Source organism: Oryzias latipes, chromosome 4 (genome assembly GCF_053564925.1).
Source record: "Oryzias latipes strain Hd-rR chromosome 4, Olatipes_Hd-rR_3.1".
NCBI lineage: Eukaryota > Metazoa > Chordata > Actinopteri > Beloniformes > Adrianichthyidae > Oryzias > Oryzias latipes.
In genome coordinates this window covers 35,466,604-35,486,169 of record NC_136240.1, presented here as the reverse complement: position 1 = coordinate 35,486,169, position 19,566 = coordinate 35,466,604, and the positions used below count along the sequence as shown (strand labels likewise).

The window sequence follows — 19,566 nt, the reverse complement described above, 5'->3', positions numbered from 1 at the left end:
AGCTGCGTGTCATCCGCATAGCAATGGAAATGGATGTGATGTTTTTGGAAAATATGACCAAGCGGGAGAAGTTAGATAATAAAGAGGAGTGGACCGAGCACAGAACCCTGAGGGACACCAGTTGTGATGGGGCCAGAATGAGAAGTGAAAGATTTCAGTTGGATAAACTGAGTACGGTCAGACGGGTAGGAATGAAACCAGGAGAGGACGGTGCCAGAGATGCCAATGGAAGAGAGTCTGTTCAGGAGGATAGAATGAGAAATGATGTCAAAAGCTGAACTGAGATCAAGCAAAAGGAAGATGGATAATAAACCACAGTCAGCAGAGAGGAGAAGGTCATTAGTAATTTTTAGAAGAGCAGTTTCAGTACTATGAAGGGGACAGAAGGCAGATTGGAAAAGTTCATACAGATTATTGGAGGACAGATGAGCATGAAGCTGAGCAGATACTGTTTTCTCAAGAATATTTGAAATGAATGGAAGGTTGGAAATGGGACGGATATTATTAAGGTCTGTTGGATCTGCAACCAGTTTTTTAAGTATGGGAGTGACAGCAGCAGTTTTCAGTGCAGGAGGAAAAATTCCAGAGGTGAGGGAAGCATGGATTATGTTGGTGATGAGAGGACAAAGAGAGGGAGCTGTAGCTTTAACAAGGATGGTGGGCAGTGGGTCAAGCTGGCATGTGGAAGGTTTGGATTTTTTAATTAATGTAGAGATTTGACTAACTGTGGGTAGGGTAAATGAAGAAAACGAATCATCAGACGTAAAAGATGGAATGGAAGATAGAAATGGAGCAGAGTAGGGGGTAAGCTGTTGATGGATAAGGTGAATTCTTGTGGTGAAAAATGAAGCCAAGGGGTTGCAGAAATCAGTTGAATAGAGATGTGATGGAAGGGAGTCAGGAGGTTTGGTGATGTAAGAGATGAGAAAAAAAAGAATCTTTGAATTTTCTTTATTTGAATTGATGAGATTGGAGTAGTAGGCAGATTTGGTTTTGGAGATGCAGTCTTTATAGTGGAGAATGTGCTGCGTGTACATGTCTTTATGGATACTTAGTCCGGTTTTGGTGTAGAGTCTTTCAAGTTGGCGACCTTTTGCTTTTAACTGTCTTAGAGAGGGGGTGTACCAGGGTGCAGTGTCGGTGAATGAGACAGATCTGGATTTGAGTGGAGCAAGTGTGTTGAGGATGTGGTGCAGGTGTGTGTTGTAGTGTGAAACAAGTTGATCTGGAACTGTAAAACTGTCTGTATTTTGAAGTTCACTGATCAGGACAGATAAATTCTCCAGGTCGATATCCTTAGCATTACGGAAGGTAATATTGCGTGAAGAAGTCCCCAGTCACAGGACTAAAGGACTACAGACCAGTCGCCCTGACCTCGGTAGTCATGAAATCCTTCGAACGACTGGTGCTGAACCACCTGAAGGTCATCACAGAGCCTCTGCTAGACCCCCTGCAGTTTGCCTACAGAGCAAACAGGTCAGGGGATGATGCAGTCAACATGGCTCTCCACTACATCCTGCACCACCTGGACTCTGCAGACACCTACGCACGGGTTCTATTTGTGGACTTTAGGTCTGCATTTAATACCATCGTCCCAGAGCTCCTCCACCACAAGCTGTCCCAGCTCGCCGTGCCTCTCCCCACCTGTCAGTGGATCACAAGTTTCCTCACCGACAGGAGGCAGCAGGTGAAACTGGGTCGCTCCACATCCAGCATCCGGATCCTGAACACTGGCACCCCCCAGGGGTGTGTTCTCTCCCCTCTGCTCTTCTCCCTCTACACCAATGACTGCAGATCAGGAGCCCCCTCTGTGAAACTCTTGAAGTTTGCAGATGACACCACAGTATTTGGGCTCATCCGGGACGGTGATGAGACTGCATACAGAGGAGAAGTGGAGCGGCTAGTCCTCTGGAGCAGCCAGAACCACCTGGAGCTGAACCCACTTAAAACAGTGGAGATGACAGTGGACTTCAGGAGGAACACCCCACACACACACACACACACACACACACTCACAATTCTCAACAGCACTGTCCCCTCAACAGACTCACACAGGTTCCTGGGGTCCACCATCTCACGGGACCTTAAGTGGACCGCTCACATTGACTCACTCCGGAAAAAGGCTCAGCAGAGGTTGTACTTCCTGCGACAACTCAAGAAGTTCAACCTGCCTCAGCAGCTGCTGACCATTTTCTACACTGCAATAATCCAGTCTGTCCTGACCACATCCATCACGGTCTGGTTTGGTTCAGCTACCAGACACGACAAAAACAGACTTCAGAGAATCATTAGATCTACTGAGAGGATTATTGGTTCCAGCCTTCCCCCCATTCAGGACCTGTACCGATCCCGAGCCAGGAAGCGGGCTGGCAGGATCGTAAAAGACCCCTCTCATCCTGGACACTGCTTTTTCAGCCTCCTCCCGTCAGGGCGGCGCTTTAGGACACTGCGAACCAAAACCACTCGCCACAAAGACAGCTTCTTCCCCCAAGCTGTCACTCTTATGAAAACCTGACTCCAGACTACTCAAGGACACTGTACAACCACATAAACTGTCCAACTGGAATTACTGCTGCTGCATTTTTTTTTACCTTTTTTATTTTAATCTATTTCCTTATTCAGTTATGTTTATTTACTCATACAGCTACCTTACATCTACCTTTTTTTATTATTTATCTTTTTATTATTTATCCTTCTACCTTGCTAGTTTGCACAAGAGCACAAGTAACCGAAGTCAAATTCCCTGGACATGCGCTGTACTTGGCAAATAAAGTGATTCTGATTCTGATTCTAAGAGGACATCTGCTGCTGGCTGGCAGTGATTTCCAAGCACCCCCCCTACCAAGGACCCTACATGTCTAAGGTGCAAATAAAACCGAGAGAGGGGGGGCCATTCCATACGGCAACCACGGGAGGGGGACCACTGCCAAAAAGCCGCACCCCAAGGTGCATCGCATGCTAAACCTCCCACCCCCTCACCCTAATATGAGATTATATGAGGAAGGGCGTAGGTTGGGGAAAGCTGGTAGACTGTCCCCCGGTGGTCAAACAGCTGTCCCCCAGCATAGGGCCCAGGTCCACCAGCCCCGGGGTCCCATCCCCCGAGGCGCCGACTCCCCAGGCCCAGCACGACCTACCCCACACAGAGAGAGAGGAGCCAGAAAGCGCCGCCCCCCCCAGGAGCGAGCCCAGGCCCCCACCCCCAGGCGCCGGCCCTGGGAGAGCTCTGCTCAGGCCTCGATGGGACCAAGGCAGCCAACCGGCCGGGGTAGCCGCAGATTGCCTCAGCGGAGATCGTATAGGCTAACGAAACCCAGATAACTTTGTCCGATATATCCAAACAAAGTTTTGAAGTCATATGTGATGGCGACACTACCTATGGTTTGGCGGCCATTTTGTGCCAAAATCTGCCATTTTGAGTTTTTCGCGTTTTTACATAATATGGAAAAAAAAATTCGAGCGATTTTCACAAAATTTGACTCACATGTCCCTAGCGTAAGTTTACAATCACCTCTGGAGTTTCGTCGACCTTTGACCTTGGGAAGAGGCGGCCATCTTGAATTTTCTATAAAAATGACCTTTACCACCGGATTCAAACGTAAACTTGCCGTTGGAAATTTCATGGATCATCTCGAAACTTTTTGGGCATCAATGGCGAGCTACTGTGGAAAAAATGTTGCAATTAGAAGTTGTAGATTTTGAACGGCGTGGGCGTGGCGAGCTAGCAAATTGGCGCACTGTTATAACTCCTATGTTTTTCAATTGACTACTGTGAAATTTGAATGCATGCATTCATGTCTGAAACTGCATACATTGAAAAACACTGGACATGGACATATAAGGAATGTGGGCGTGGTTAGCATAAAACCACTGTTGCTTAGTATGACAAAAATTTTACTTTTTCCGATCTGTCTGAAACTGACGTCAATCTGTTCGTCCTCCGAGGGGACCAAAACATGAAATGGTTGCTATGGAGATAAAATCAACAGAAATGCCGCCAAAAAAAAAAAAAAAGTGTTTTTTTTTATCAACTTACGACATATAGCTTTCACCAATGGAGCAATGTGTTTTTCTGAGTCAGTTGATGATGCTGATCGCTATGCTAGCACTTTTAGCCAAATTAGCATAGTTAGCATAATTAGCATATTCTGCTTTGACTAGCTTTGATCAAAGGTGGGCAGTGAGGGTGGTGAGAGCGGGAAGGGCGGTGGTGGTGCATAGAGTTGGGCGTGGAAGGTGGGGTGCGTCTGCGGGCCATACAACGCCGCTTGCGGTTTTAATATTTTTCTTGTTTTTCCAATTTGTTAAAATGTGTTTTTTAGCAATACAAAGAGTTATGAAAATGATATTTAATAATTCTCCTTCTACTTCGATGGCACTCATGTCACCAAGCACGCAAAGTGACGGTGAAGCCGTGATTGAAACTTTAAGCCAGACTGATAGATCGGCACATACCTGCTGCCAGAGAGCCTGGACAGGTGTGCAGAACCATAGTGCGTGCATGTAACTATCGGGTAGATTACTGTCACAGTGCTCACAAATGTCTGAGTTACTGAGACCCATCTTGAACATCCTCTGTCCAGTGTAGTAAATTCTGTGAAGAGTTTCAAATGGATTAGCTGCAAATTTGGACTTTTTGTCAGTTTAAAGGTGTTTAGACAAAATTCTGACCAGAAGTTTTCATCTGTGCTGATTCTCAAATCATCCCATTTTGATATTGGAAGTGAAATATTATTATCTAAATTGCACAAGACTTTGTACATTTTGGAGAGAGTTTTATTAATTGAAAAATTAATCAAAAAGGTAACTACTTCTGGTAGCTTTAAATCGTTGTGTCTGTATTTAAACTTTTTAGTAATAATAGATTTAAGTTGCTGAAATTCCAAGAAGTTATTTATTCCATGTTTGTCTTGTAGTACCTGGGGTGTTATGAATCTTCTGTCAATAATTAAGTGCTCTAGTAATGTTACCCCCCCTGCTTGCCAAGCTGGGAAGTGTAAAATATTTTTGTTTACTAGGATATCTTGGTTGTTCCAGATGGGTGTCATTCTGCACGGTTGAATTGACGAGTTACATATTTTAAGAAATTCCTACCAGGCTGTTAAAGTGGCTTTTATATTAATACTTTGGAAACAGTCCTGTTTTTTAACTGTTTGGCTAATAAATGGAAGGTCTGACAGGTTGATCTTTCCACATAACGCCTGTTCCAAGTTTAACCATGAGTTGGTTTCTGGATTATTTTTTAACCATTTTACGTTGTATTGTAATCTATTTGCAAGAACATATTTGTGGAAGTTAGGTAATTCTAATCCTCCACAGCTTTTTGCAGATTTTAAAGTTTTTAGACCAATTCTTGCAGGCTTATTGTTCCATAAAAAGCTTGATATGGATGAGTCTAGTATTTTGAACCATTTTAGTGTCGGTTGTGTGGGAATCATTGAGAAGAGATAATTAACTTTTAGTAAGATTTTCATTTTAACTGTGGCTACTTTGCCCATAAGGGACAGAGGCAGGTTGGTCCAGCGTGTTAGATCGTCCTGTATGTTTTTCAGTAATGGGGTGTGGTTTAGCTGCACCAGTTCTGATAATTTGGGGGAAAATAAATACCTAGATATTTGATGTTGCCTGATTTCACTGGTATCGTGAGTCTTTGCTCCGCATTACTGTTCAGTGGTAATAAAACAGATTTATTCCAATTAATGGAGTAGTCTGATATGGAGGAGAATTCATGAATAATTGTTGCTGTTTTATTCACAGAATGAGAATTATTTGAAAACAGTAATATGTCATCTGCATAGAGACTAATTTTATGATGGCTGTGTTTGGTTTTTATTCCTATAATGCTCTCATTCTGTCTTATTGCTGCAGCTAGAGGCTCAATAAATATAGCAAAAAGAGAGGAAGAGAGTGGGCAACCCTGTCTGGTTCCTCTTCCGAGAAAAAAACTGTTGGAAGTCTGTTTATTAGTTCTAACTGATGCATTGGGGTTATGATATGATATTTTAATCCAATTGATGAATGATTTTCCAAAACCAAACCTATGGAGGGCTCGAGTTCTCCAGCAGTCCAGAGGAAACCTCAAGCTTTGCCAAGCCGCGTGTCACGGTGCCTCTGTCAGCCCCGCCCCCCTCTGCTCTGCTCTGCTCCTGACTCCACCAGCTGTGGCCACTTCACCCTCATCAACCAGCCTGCTCTTAAGGAGATCCAGCTCAATCATTCAACGCCAGTTCGTTACCCCTTATGGTGACTATGCCTGGTCTAGTTCTGCCCATGCCTTGCTTTTTCCTTGCCTTGCCTCGAACTAACGTTATATCTCCTTGTCACAGGATTCATCAACACGAAGGTCACCTGTGTGGAAGTCACCTGTTTCTCACCTGCTGCCTCTGAGGATGTCAGGAATTATCAGCCGCAATATTACCTCCAGCCACGTCACGAGCCTCCTTCCAGTCTGGATTGCCATCCTGTCAAAATAATCTAGTTATCTCCAGTGAGATTAAAATCTACTTACCAAGCCACTGATCTGTGTTATCATTCTGGGTTTCAGCGTCTGGGTCTGTCCTGCCTGAGAATTATGACACCGCGCTTTTACCTCCAGCCGCGCCACAAGCCGCTTTCCTCTCCAGCTGCCCACCAAACCACACCAACTTTCCTGGAAGGAAAATAAAACTCATTTCTTACATTTCACCAATCCTCGTCCTCACTCTGGGTTTCAGCATCTGGGTCTGTCAATCCTTCAAGTCATGACATTAATATATCCATGCCAATCTCTCTACATTAACCCAAAGAATGTCAAAAAATTTAACTCAGTTATTTATAAATTTATTTGGAGAAATAAGACCCATTACATCTCAACTTATTAAGGAATATAATTTGGGGGTATAAAGACGACTGATTTTAAATCAATGGTCGGAACCCTTAGAATAAAATGGTTAAAAAACTTTATAGCAAATCCTGACTCAATATGATTTCATATTCCCAAAAACATCTTCAAAAAAGTAGGTGGATTACATTTTTTGCTGAGATGTGACTTTGAAATTTCCAAACTTTCTATAAAGATTTCAGAATTTCACAAACTAGTACTTTTCCACTGGAAAATTATATTCTGTCACAATTTCCCCCCTCACTGCGCCCCCCTGTGGAACAACAGAGTAATTACCACACACAGGAAGACAATGTTTCATCAGAATTGGTTTGACCACAAGATCTTTTTTGTAAGTGATATTCTTGATTCAAATGGAGAAATTTTTCAGTTAAGAGACTTTAAAAGGAAATATGATATTGAATGTTCAACCAAGGAATTTCAGAAAACTTACAGAGCAATTCCAGTTGCTTTAATACATTTAATAAAAAATACAATATTGTCTTCCTATGTTCAAATTAAACTTCTTAGTAATAGGAGACATAAAACTCAGTTGGAAAAATTAGATAATAAATATCTAAACAAATTCTGTAAAAATAAAATATACCATGACTTTAATAGAAAAGTGAAATATAAAATAACTGAGACACCCGTCACATCAAGTGCTCAACTATGGAAATTCATAGAATGGTCAGTGATCCCCAAAATTAAAGAAATGAGGAAATGCGATCCAAAGATTCTGGCAAAATTTCATAATTCTGTTAGTCAAAAAATTAACAACATACAGTTCACAGAAAGAGATATTTTGTTTTATAACATTAAGTTGCCAAAAGAGACAGCAAAAGTAGTGAACATCCTCCTGATTTTGGGAAAATATCATATTCATAAGAAAAAGTGGAAATAAGATCGGCTGAATTTACTGTGCTTTAAAAATGAAGTCAGACTGTATTTATCCTCATTGAAATGTATTCACAACTCAAATCCTTTCATTGATGACATTTGTAAATCTGCTACAGAATGGTTACAAATCTAGGGTCCAGAAGGTTGATTGCCTTGTATTTGAATTTATGCTGAAAGATTTTTTTGATTTTTTTATATATGTATACATTCTTGTTTTTTTTTTATCTTTGTTTTTGTAAAGAGCTGTGGCTTGCATCATTGTGTGGTTGTGTCTGCGAGAGTTTTGTAATGATTATTTAAAAAAAAAAAGACACCCCTACAAAATGGTGACGGCACTATATAGGGGTTAGGGCGGTAATTCGGACACAGGGAAAGTTTTATTTTGTGCTCCTCAAAGTTTCCCTTTCTTATTTCTATTAAATTACAAAAATCAAAATCAAAAAATAAAAATAAAAAATTACAAAAGCACATCATATTATTTGGAGTAGTTTCTGGTGATAATCTATTTGATTTGACAGTCAATAATTTGTTAATATCTGGGAAATTTTTCATTCATAAGAGCAGATTCTTAAAAACCAAACCATTATTCATTACATTTCAATTCAATTTCAATTCAATTTTATTTGTATAGCCCAAAATCACAACAACAGTCGTCTCAATGGGCTTCGAAGTAAAACATGAACTCAAAAGGATCACGAATACAAAGAGTGCAATAGGAAAATACTAAAATGAACTAACAAACTGACTAAGCTATACTGGCATCCCTGCCCTTAGACCCCCTTCGCGGTTAGGAAAAACTCCCAAAAAACCGTAATCCGGAAAAAACGAAGAAACCTCAGGGGTGCCCACATGAAGGAGGGATCCTCCCCCAGGACGGACAGGCGATTTACCAGAACTCTTAGAGAAGAATTAACTTATCTAAATCTACAACTACATATATAAAAGTCCAGCAGACGAGCTTCATCCAGCCGTGGTTGTGGGGACAGTCAAAGGCACGAGTCGAGCCGGAGACAGGATCCACAGCCAGGTGTAGGAGCAGGAGCAAAGGCGAGGCAGACGGTCAGGAACTGGAGCACGGATGAAACAACTGGAGTCTGGCAGCACTCCCACTCCGCAGGAGGGGAGAGGAAAAGAGGGACAATACATGAATCACTGTACCAAACAGAAGCATGGAGAACTAAATGATAAATGATGATCAAAAATAGAGGAGAGGAAGGGTAGAAGTAGAAAACAGACGGGCCGGCTCTGTCCTGGACTGCTCCCTGGACTCCATCGAGGAGGTGGGTGAGAGGAGGATGTTAGCCAAGCTGACATCAATCATGGACAACCCCTCTCACCCACTGTACCAGACTGTTTCAGACCTCAGCAGCTCCTTCAGTGGCAGACTGCTGCACCCACGATGCAAGAAGGAATGCTATCGCAGGTCCTTCATCCCAGCTGCTATCAGGCTGTTCAACACCAGCCTAAGTAAATACTTTCATAGTTTTTGTTTTTTATTCACTGTACAAAACTGTATATACAGATGACCTCTAAATACCTGCACATCTCTTTCCCTGTTTATTTATCAGAACACTCTTACTTTTGTATATATTCTTTCAAATGTGTGTCTGTCTAACTTGTCATTAATGTCTGTACATACTTGTGCCAAACTCCATGCTACTGTGACAAGGAAATTTCCCATTCGTGGGATTAATAAACAAATCTAATCTAATCTAATCTAATCTAATCTAAAAGAGAAGAGGACAGAACCCCGGAGCACCATAGTTACCCCAGCTTCAACTTCTAGCAGCCTTTTAAAAGAAATAGTTATTATTAAGTTTAATTTAAACAAATTAACATTAAGTTAAATATCTCTGAATACTAACTAGTCTGATAATAATCCTGTCCACAGAGGAATGTTTTCAGTCTAACTTTGAATGTAGAAACTGAGTCGGCCTCTCTTCCATGAGCTGGGAGCTTATTCCATAAAACAGGGGCTTGGTGGCTAAACGCTCTACCTCCAACCGTACTTTGACTGGTTCTAGGAACCACAAGCAGTCCTGCATTTTGCGAGCGAAGTGTTCTGATTGGTTGGTAAGGGACTATGAGGTCCTTAATATAGGACGGGGCCATTCCATGTAAGGCCTTCTAGGTTAACAGGAGGATCTTGAACTTGATTCTGGAATCAACTGGGAGCCAATGGAGCGAAACCAACACAGGAGTGATGTGATCTCTTCTGCTGGTTCCAGCTAACAATCTAGCTGCTGCGTTCTGAACAAGCTGGACACTTCTTAAGGAACTCTTAGGACACGCTGCTAACAAGGAGTTACAGTAATCCAGCCTCGACGTAACAAATGCGTGGATGAGTTTTTCAGCATCACTCTTAGAAAGTATATTTCTGATCTTAGCAATATTCCGCAGGTGAAAAAAGGCAGTTCTGCACGCCTGAGATATGTGAGCCTTAAATGACAAATCCTGGTCAAATAAAAATGAAAAATTTCACAAAGAGATCAGTTTATATTTTAAATCTCTGAACGTAATGAAAAACAAAAATGCAATAAAACTGTGTATTTTGATTGACAATCACATGCTGTATGACAATCCCTAGCATTGTAAACTACAATTCATTTTTTTATTTGTTTTTCTTTTTTTTCTTCTTTGTGTCGTTACTATGTGTATGTAAAAAAAAAAAAGATAGTGAAGAATAAAAAAAAATACGATGTGTATGTGTTTGCTTGAAGAACAAAGTTTTATTTTGCCCCACAACCTAACCTGTATGTCTCGTTTGTTCATTCTGAGATGTGATTTGTTGTGTTATCTGTCTGTATAATGATCCATCCAATCAGAGATAAGTGGGCGTGTCTCAGAGGAACGATTGAAAAATCTTTTCACAGACGGGCAGAGAGAGTCAGACAGTGTTGCCAGATTGGGCGGGTTTCCGCCCAATTGGGCTTCTTTTGGTTATGTTGGGCGGGTAAAATTGGCATTGGGCGGGTCTATAAAATTTGGGCTGCTTTTCAAAATATTTAGCGGTTTTATTGTCATTATTATTATTTTTCTTATTATTTAAAATATTAAGTAAAAGTATACTAATTAATATATAGCCTAAAAAAAGCATTGTGAATATATGAAACATTACAGTAATCCCCCTGTTTAGTTCCCCCCCCCCCCCCCCCCCCCCCCGCGAATAACAAAAATCAGCGAATAATTGACGCTGTTTTAAAACTCCCAGAGCCTCTGCAGAGTCAGAACCCTATTCTGCCGTTTGGGTTCATTTCCAAAAGATGGAGATGATGCAGGGCTTTTATTGGCTTTTATTAACCTTGTCAGAATGGTTACAGCTCGGACAAAAATAGCGCAGCCTGCTCATACACTCAGCCGGAGGAGAACGTTCAGCCAACGCTCACCCAGGTAGGCCCCGCCCCCTCTAATCCACCAGTCACCAGCCCACCGCTGATTGACATACGCTGTGGTCCAGCAACTGGCAGTGGCAGAAAGAGGGGGGCGCCATCAAAAGCCATCTAGAGTACACGATACGAGAAACCTATAACTGGATTTTCTGTACTTATTTTATAAAAAAAATATTATAACAGACTTATTATATAATAATTTATTATTATTGCGTCATTTTTTATTAGGCTACGGCTATACTTTTACGTTCAACATTAGGTTTTTGCTAGGTTGAGATTTGGGCTTGTTTTTATTGAGGTGGGCGGGTTTTACAATGAGTTTGGGCTGGAAACTGTCGCTCAGATCTGGCAACACTGGAGTCAGACCTTGGTGAGGAGCGGAGCTGACGCTGAAATGAATGCTTGTTTGCTACGATGTTTTTCAGAGTCAACTTTCTGTTTAGAAATGGGGAAACCGTTGTCATGTAAGCAATGATTTTTTTCTAGATGTGTTTACTTTAAACTGCTCGTTTTTTATTACAATACTATATTGTATTATAAGCAAAAATGATGAATAAAATTATGCAGCAAAGTGCTAATTGCGACTAGCTTTAGCATGTCGTTAACTAAACGTTAAGTGTGACGTGTTGTGTTACTTTTTCACTAAATGCTAGGTAAAAACAACCCAAAAAAACGTTCAAAGTTCTAAAGGGACTTTTATGAAATTGACCATAGACGGGTCTTATTTGGACTCTCTGGAAGACCGAGCACACCGTGCCGCTCGTCTGAGCCGATCCCAGCCTCCAGGCCTCAAGAGATTCCCGCCTCTTCCTCTGTCCTGCACAGTCAGATTATGCCGCAGAGTTTGTCTGCAGAGCATTTTCCCCGCCAACAGTTGGCGTGACCATCAGCTACGTGAGTACCTGTACGTTGTATTTCCCTGCTCGTTAGGGTGTGAGGACCCTCTTTGGTTTTTGGCCACAACGCAGCCGAGCATCAGGGAACAGGGGAAAAAAAAGGGGGGGGGGGGGGGGGGGGACTGAACAAACCCTTTTTTTCAGTGTAAGGAACTTTTTTCCCACCATTCCTTGGTTAACGTAAGATATATATATATATATATATATATATATTTCTTTTAACCATGTGTGTGTATATTCATCAGTTACAAGGGATGGGTGTTACATCTGTGTTTTTAGTTGGTGGAATCCATTCTCACCCAAGAACCTGGTGGGGAACAAATAATAAACGAATATAATGTGGAAGCAAAGCTTTGACAGATGAAACCAGAAGAGAACCGGTTCACATACTGGCTGCTGAAATGACAGAGAAGAATTGGTCATCTATCATTATGGCTTAGTGGACTCAGTGTATGATTAACATGTCATTCTGATCTTTAACAAATGCAACTCAGACATTTGTATATCAAATCAAATCAAACTTTATTTATAAAATGGCGTTTCTCATGCATTTTGTGCAGCTCGAAGCGCTTTAACACACAATATTACAGTAAAAACCCAATCCACCCTTCACCCTTCCCACTCCCCTCCGTTAAAACATATGACCCATGGAATAATGACTATGTAACTTTAAATAAATATATAAGCAAACAAACAAACAAGTATGTCTTGGCTCTGCTGTGAGGAAACGGTATTTGGGAATCCTTTCATACCAGGAGCCAGCCTGGCCATTGGAACATCTCCACAGTGCCCACCCAGACTGGGACAACACTGGGGTCCACTTCACAGCCGTCAAGCTGCAAAGTTAGTCTCCAGCTGCCCCAGCAAGGGCAAGAACTGCAGCAACAACCACCGACCAAACCGGCAAGCCCTAGAGGAAAACATCCCCACAAGAAACACTGGGGCTAAAATCACGAGAAGATACTAAAATTAAAGACATAAGATCTATATAAAAACATAAAATTGAGAATAAGATGCATACAATAAAAATAAATGCATAAAATAGCCTATACTAAAACTAATAGAATAAATTAGCAGTTAAAATCTACTAAAAGCTAAATTAAAAAGGTGGGTCTTGAGCCTCTTCTTAAAAACCTCTACAGTCTCTGCGGCCCTGAGGTTCTCCGGCAGGCCGTTCCACAGACGAGGACCATATGGCAGAACGAAGCCTCACCATAAGTTTTGGTCCTCACCTTAGGAACAACTAAGAGGCCAGCACCGGAGGACCTCCGGGTCCGCGAGGGCTCATTTTTTAAAAGAATATCATTTAAATAAGAAGGCCCAAGACAATAAAAACATTTATAAACCATTCAAAGAATTTAAAAATCAATCCTGAAACGCACAGGGAGCCAATGCAGCGATTTTAAAACCGGTCTCATGTTTTCCCGCCCTCTGGTCCTCGTCAGAACTCGTGCCGCTGAGTTTTGCAATAGCTGTAGATTTGAGATTGACTTTTTGGGTAAACCAGAGAGCAGGGCATTACAATAATCTAAACGACTGAAAATAAAAGCATCAGCTAGGGATGGGTATCGTTAAGGTTTTAACGGTACTACTACGCTTATCGATACTGCTTATCGATCCGGTATTTTAACGGTACTCTTATCGATACTTTTTAGGACGAAAAATAAACAAATAAATAACAAATTGAGAACATAAAGTGTTTTATTTCCTCATTATGCAACATTGTTTTTTTTTAACAAAACATTTTATTTTATACATGTGAATGTTCCAGACAGTAAGACATTAAATAATTAATTTCATTATTTTCATTCTTTATAAGCCCGATATTTCCTTTGAACATATTTCCTTCTTTTGTCCATTTTCCACAACCTTGAACAAATTTTCTGTCTGTCAAACACCCAGAGTTAAGTTAAGTGAGATGATAGAAACAAATTCCCTTTGATGCAGATTAGTTTCTATTTATTTATTTATTTTTAAACCCAATAAATTATATTAATTATGCATGACGAATATCATTAGTTATTAATTATTATTAAGTTTTAGGGAGCAGCCGTTAGTTTGTTGCGGTTCTGGAATCATAAACGCTGAGTGTAAGGCCCACCTTTCTACCTGTTCGTTGTTCGCTCCTCATGCACCCCCCCCCCGCGCGCGCGCAGCGTGTTCACACACAGCTCAACGTACGGACATCGTTTAATTAACCATTAATTCTACACGGAAATGGGTGTTCTTAGAGTATGGGGAATAAAAGGATTTTTTGGGGGGGGCGCTCACGTGTCCCCTACGAAACCACCACGGACTGTGTGCGCTGCCTTGTCTTGTGTGTGTGTGCGCGCGCGGCGCGTACTGTCCCAACAGCCCCGCCCCCCGTGCACACAAATAGGCAGACAGACCTCTCCTGTTCAGCGAAGGCAGCGAAATTAACATAATTAATTAAAGGAAAATTGACTGACTTGATGAGTTACATATGCCAGATAACGTTTTTATTTTGTGGGACACAAAAAATAAAGCGACTTCTCCAGTACCGATAGCAGAACCGTTTAGGTCAGATCTTAACAATACTGCGGTCTTGAAGAATGTGGCCCCGGGGCGCGTTCAATACCAGGGCTCTGTACCCAACCCTAGCATCAGCACCTCTGTGCTGGCAAGAGAGAGGAACTGGCGGACTCTGGCAATGTTTTTGAGATGATAAAATCCTGTCTTAATGACATTTGTAATGTGTGGGATAAAATTGAGCTCAGAGTCAAAAAGTACGCCCAGGTTTCTCACACATTGATAAGGTTTAAAATTATGAAGATGTGGTAAAATCACCTCTCTCTTTTCTTCAGAACCGATGATTAGAACTTCATTTTTGTCCTGGTTGAGCTGTAAGACGTTTTCTGCCATCCATGACTTTATATCTAAAATACAGTTTAAAAGATTGTTAACAGGTTCAAGGTCATCAGGAGACACGGCGATGTAAAGTTGTGTATCATCAGCATAGCTGTGAAAGTCAACGCCATGTCTCCTGATGACCTCCCCAAGAGGCAACATATATAAATTAAACAGTATTGGCCCTAAAATCGACCCTTGGGGAACCCCACAACTTATTTCATGGATTCCTGAAGAGCACGTATCCATACTTACATAAAAGTGTTTCCCTGTAAGGTAAGATTAAAACCACTTAAGAACATTTCCAGAGAGGCCCACTAGACTCCTAAGTCTGTCAAATGAAATCTGGTGATCTACTGTATCGAAAGCGGCACTAAGATCCAGTAGCACCAGAACAGAACATTTCTGTGAGTCATGGTTTAATATAAGATCATTAACGATCTTACTCTGTACTATGGTTTGTCTTAAAACCAGACTGATATTTTTCTACAATTTTTGGGGCATTTAAAAGCTCATGCAGTTGAGTAGCGACACTTTTTTGTATAATTTTACTTAAAAATGGTAAATTGGATATGGGTCTAAAGTTATCTAGATTTATTGGATCTAATTGGCTCTTCTTCAGAAGGGGCCTCACCACCGCCGTCTTACAGGCAGAGGGGAAGACTCCAGTCTGAAGAGAGCAGTTAACTATGTTTAAAAGCTCTGACTCAAAGAATCTATAAAATGTTTTCAAAAAGTGAAGTGGGAATGGGATCTAAAAGGCAGGTTGTAGCAGTGTGCTTGGGATACAACTCGACCAAGCATCTCCGCATCAACCAAGACAAATCTCCCCAGTGTCTTCTGGTAAAAACAACGCTGGTTGTCTGTTAAGATTAGTGTATGGCATGTGTAACCCACATGTTTTCCTGGCACTGTCCCTTTAACGAAACACGCAATTTTGGGAACTCTCGCGAGACTTCCGAACGTGACAACACACTCAACTTCCGTGTTTCATTGAGTTATAAATAAGTGGCGGGGATGGTTTACAGGAGGCATACATTCGGGAGTTATCAGCAATACCCTTGCTACACAACGCCTTGCGTCAGACAGCCTTCTAATTCGACTTCCAACTTTCGTTTTTCTCACGCTGCAACTGGTGAGTGACACAGTTTTCTTTTGTATGTGTGCGAGTCAGCGGGCGCCAGCTGATCTCACAGCTGATCCCGGTTTGAGATCATGTAAACAAAACAAATTGTTTTGAAAAATGTAAGAACTGTTTATTTTAAAATCAATTGTGAGTACTCTAAACGAACAGAACTAATAATCATGCGCATGTTAATTATTATGAATTGATGATTATGAATTATGTTGTGGTGATTACATTGTTTCTGATCAGAAATCAGATCAGAAAATCACAGGAAATACGCATATTTGGAAAGCTTTTGTCATGAACTTATTTTTAAAGCATAATTCCATGTTTTAAATAAGTATTTGGTCCTGTTTATACAGGCCAGGTTTTTTTCCATCGGGAGGAATCCTCTTCCCATCTGCTGATGGCGAGCTAACAGAGCCCACCTGGACCAAAAGCCAACTGTCCCTACTAACGCGGTAGGATACAATCACATGAACCCTCATCAATAACTTTATCGGCATTGCTCAAGCACCAATCATTGGAGCTAATTCAGCTGACTCCAAAGAGTCTTTCTGAATCACCCAAAAAGGGTGAACTTGTTGGACACTGGACTAAAAAAAAATATATATATATATATATGTATATATATGGTTATTTTGCATTGTACATATTGTCTGTCAATTATTTTGTTGTTTGTTCACTGTAAATACATAAACTTCAAATCAGCTGAAGGAGTCCTGTGTGATTTTGCATCTCCACATTTCCTCGCTGAGACGAATCTGCCCAGTCTAATGTATCCTTAATCAAAAGTGTTACACATGGATGAAATGTTTGATCTTATAGCATTGATTTGACCCATGATGATGACATGGAGGACTCGTTAAAGTCTGTTTGTTAATTGTTTTAAAAAGAAATTTGGGGTTGTTTTTATTTTCTGAAATGATTTTTGAAAAATAGGAGGTTCTGGCCCGTTATAGTTATTGTAGATTTTGAGTTCTTTTAAAATGTCTTTATGAATTATTAAATTTGTCTTCCTGTATCTCCTCTCTGCTCTCCTGCAGTTCTGCTTCAGACCCTTAATGTCATCAGTCTTCCATGGCATTTTAGGAGTGGTTCTTAATGTTTTTGTTTTGAATGGAGCCACTGCATCTTTGGAAGACTGAAGTCTGTTATTAAAATGATCAAAAATAAAATCACTGGGTGCAGGTAAAATCTGAGGAGTTTGCTTAAAAATATTAATAAAACTTGCAGCCACTTCAGGAGTTACATACCGTTTCCTCACAGTTCTCACTGAGGTTCTCATCTTAAACACGTCTATCGTTGCATTTTCCCCAACGTGTTTTCAGTGTGTCTAAGACTAAATCTTGTCACTCCCACATATTTAAAGTTCAAGCCCCGTTAGCTGTCACACATGTACGTGTGGGACATTTATTCTCCTCAGCTGCCCCGACTCCCGCGGGAGCGGTGAGCTGCCCTAACAGCCGTGCATAAACCGTTTGTGGTCGGGGTGACACGCCGCCGCGCGCTTAACCAAAACCCTCCGGGTCTGTGCGACCCAGAGAAAAGTTCAGCACAGACTGCATGTATTTAGAAAATTACGAGCGAATAAATACGTTCTAAAGGAAAGTAAGGAACTCGTTATTGTGGTCCGGGGAGGGAGGAGGCTGTCGGGTTTCCTGCTTTCAAGCCCCGTCATTGTCACGCCCCCCAAGAGATATATACCCCACTGTGGTTGGTTGGTCAGCTCCGCGCACGTCAATAAAAAAGTGTCTTTCATACAAACTGGCAGGCCGAATTAAAATTGAACTTTCATATTGAGGCAGGGGCCGCAAAATATCATCTTGGGGGCCGCGAGTTTGAGACCCCTGCTGTAGACTGTGGCACTGGTACACTCGCAGCAGGTCGGAAGAACGAATCAATAGTTCGCTTACCTATAGCTCAGACGTGCGCACATATCAGGTTGTGATGATATTTGTCTCCGTTTCCTTCCCACAGATGTTTACGCGCGCGTGAATATCTCTAAGCCCCTCCCCCACTCAGTGGCATTCCCTATTCTTCTCACACGCATTAGACCCATGACAGAGGCATCACGCGAGTGTGTGCTCGCGTTTCATGAATATGTGCGCGAGTGTTTGCCTGCGTGCGTGTGGGCTCGCGTCTCATTGATTATTTCATTGATCATTGACGTGCCCTTTCTATGTTTAATGTATTAAAAAAATGAAGGGTGGGGGAGGCATATTGACTGGTAGCACATGTGCGACTGGATGTAAAGTTTAGTCGCACACTCTCAAATTTTGGTCGCAAAATGCGACCATTTGGTCGCAGTCTGTAGAAATGCTTTCTAAGCCTTAAATTCTTCAACAGTGCATTTATGAATTTGATTTGAGGTGTTTAGGGTTGCTTTATCATTTATTATAGAAAAAGGGAAAAGAACATGCATGTGTTTTCCTTGAAAGTAATGTCTTTCTTTTCTCCTCTTTCTAAAGGACCAGCAGCAGCGTGGACGGCCTGCTGCCAGAGGTAAGAAGAGCAGCAAAGGTAAGGGCTGTTCTCCTTCCTGCATCTGTTGTGAGGTTCAGCCAACGCTCTGACATCACAGCTTTTTATAGGCTTTTTTTAAAGTGATGACATCATAACTAATCCAGGTCCTAAAATACAGGGCTGTGATGACTTGTTATGACAACGTGTCACAATGTGTCATAACGTGTCATCACAGCCTTGTTTTGTTATGACGAAATATGACATCACTGATGACATCAAACTCATCAAGCAAAATGTCATTTGACTCCATATTTTTTAATATATATCACCCCGACTTTCTAAACTTTAATTGGACAGACTGCAGTTCAAGTATTAGATCCGCAATCAGAGGAGCATTTGCTGTTCAAGGTTTTTAAAGCCTTTATTTTAGAACAGCTTTTAAGAACTTCCATGATGAGTTTCTTTAGAAGAACTGCGGTGAACATGGACTTTCTTCAGGAGGGCCAACTAGATTGTTTGCACCAAGAAAATGACAGTTTACGTCACAGGATCGAAACTCTTCGTGGCACTTTGGGTAACAGCAAAAAGGTGGAGGAAATGCACAAAGACGTCGACAAACGGAAGAAAGCGGCCTCTAAACTGAACAAAAGTTTGAAAAAAGAACTTGACAAACTAAGTAGGCAGCTTCGGATTCAGATCGATTTGGAAAACAAATGTAAACGTTACCAGGACAAGATAGAAACGCTCAACCGCATGAATGAAATGTATCAAAGACAAACGACAAGCGTCATAGAACAACTGTCGGACACTGGAAAACAAACTGAAGGGGCTGCAAGGAAGCGCTTTTGAGAAACAATAAACTCCAAATTGAGAAAGACTTGAGGTGCGCTGACCCTTCACAACACAACGGTTTCAAAAAGATCAAAGAAAAAGAAGTTTTAGTCCAACAGTTAGAAGAGGAAACAGAAACTCTTGAACAAATGCTCAGAGAAATGCAGGTTTCTGTCCAGGAAAAGGAAAACTTGACCAAACATTTGATTCAAAGAGGTTCATTGTGTCTAT

The 19,566-nt window shown here is 41.3% G+C and overlaps 1 long non-coding RNA gene across 1 annotated transcript; it reads left to right on the top strand.

Annotated features, from left to right (window-relative positions):
• The first annotated feature begins 11,488 nt into the window (after positions 1-11,488).
• On the top strand, positions 11,489-18,499 carry LOC111947404 (uncharacterized). The gene is made up of 3 exons (XR_002873221.2): positions 11,489-11,612; positions 11,802-12,042; positions 16,401-18,499. It is a non-coding gene; the product is annotated as an uncharacterized LOC111947404 (long non-coding RNA).
• The last annotated feature ends 1,067 nt before the right edge of the window (positions 18,500-19,566 follow it).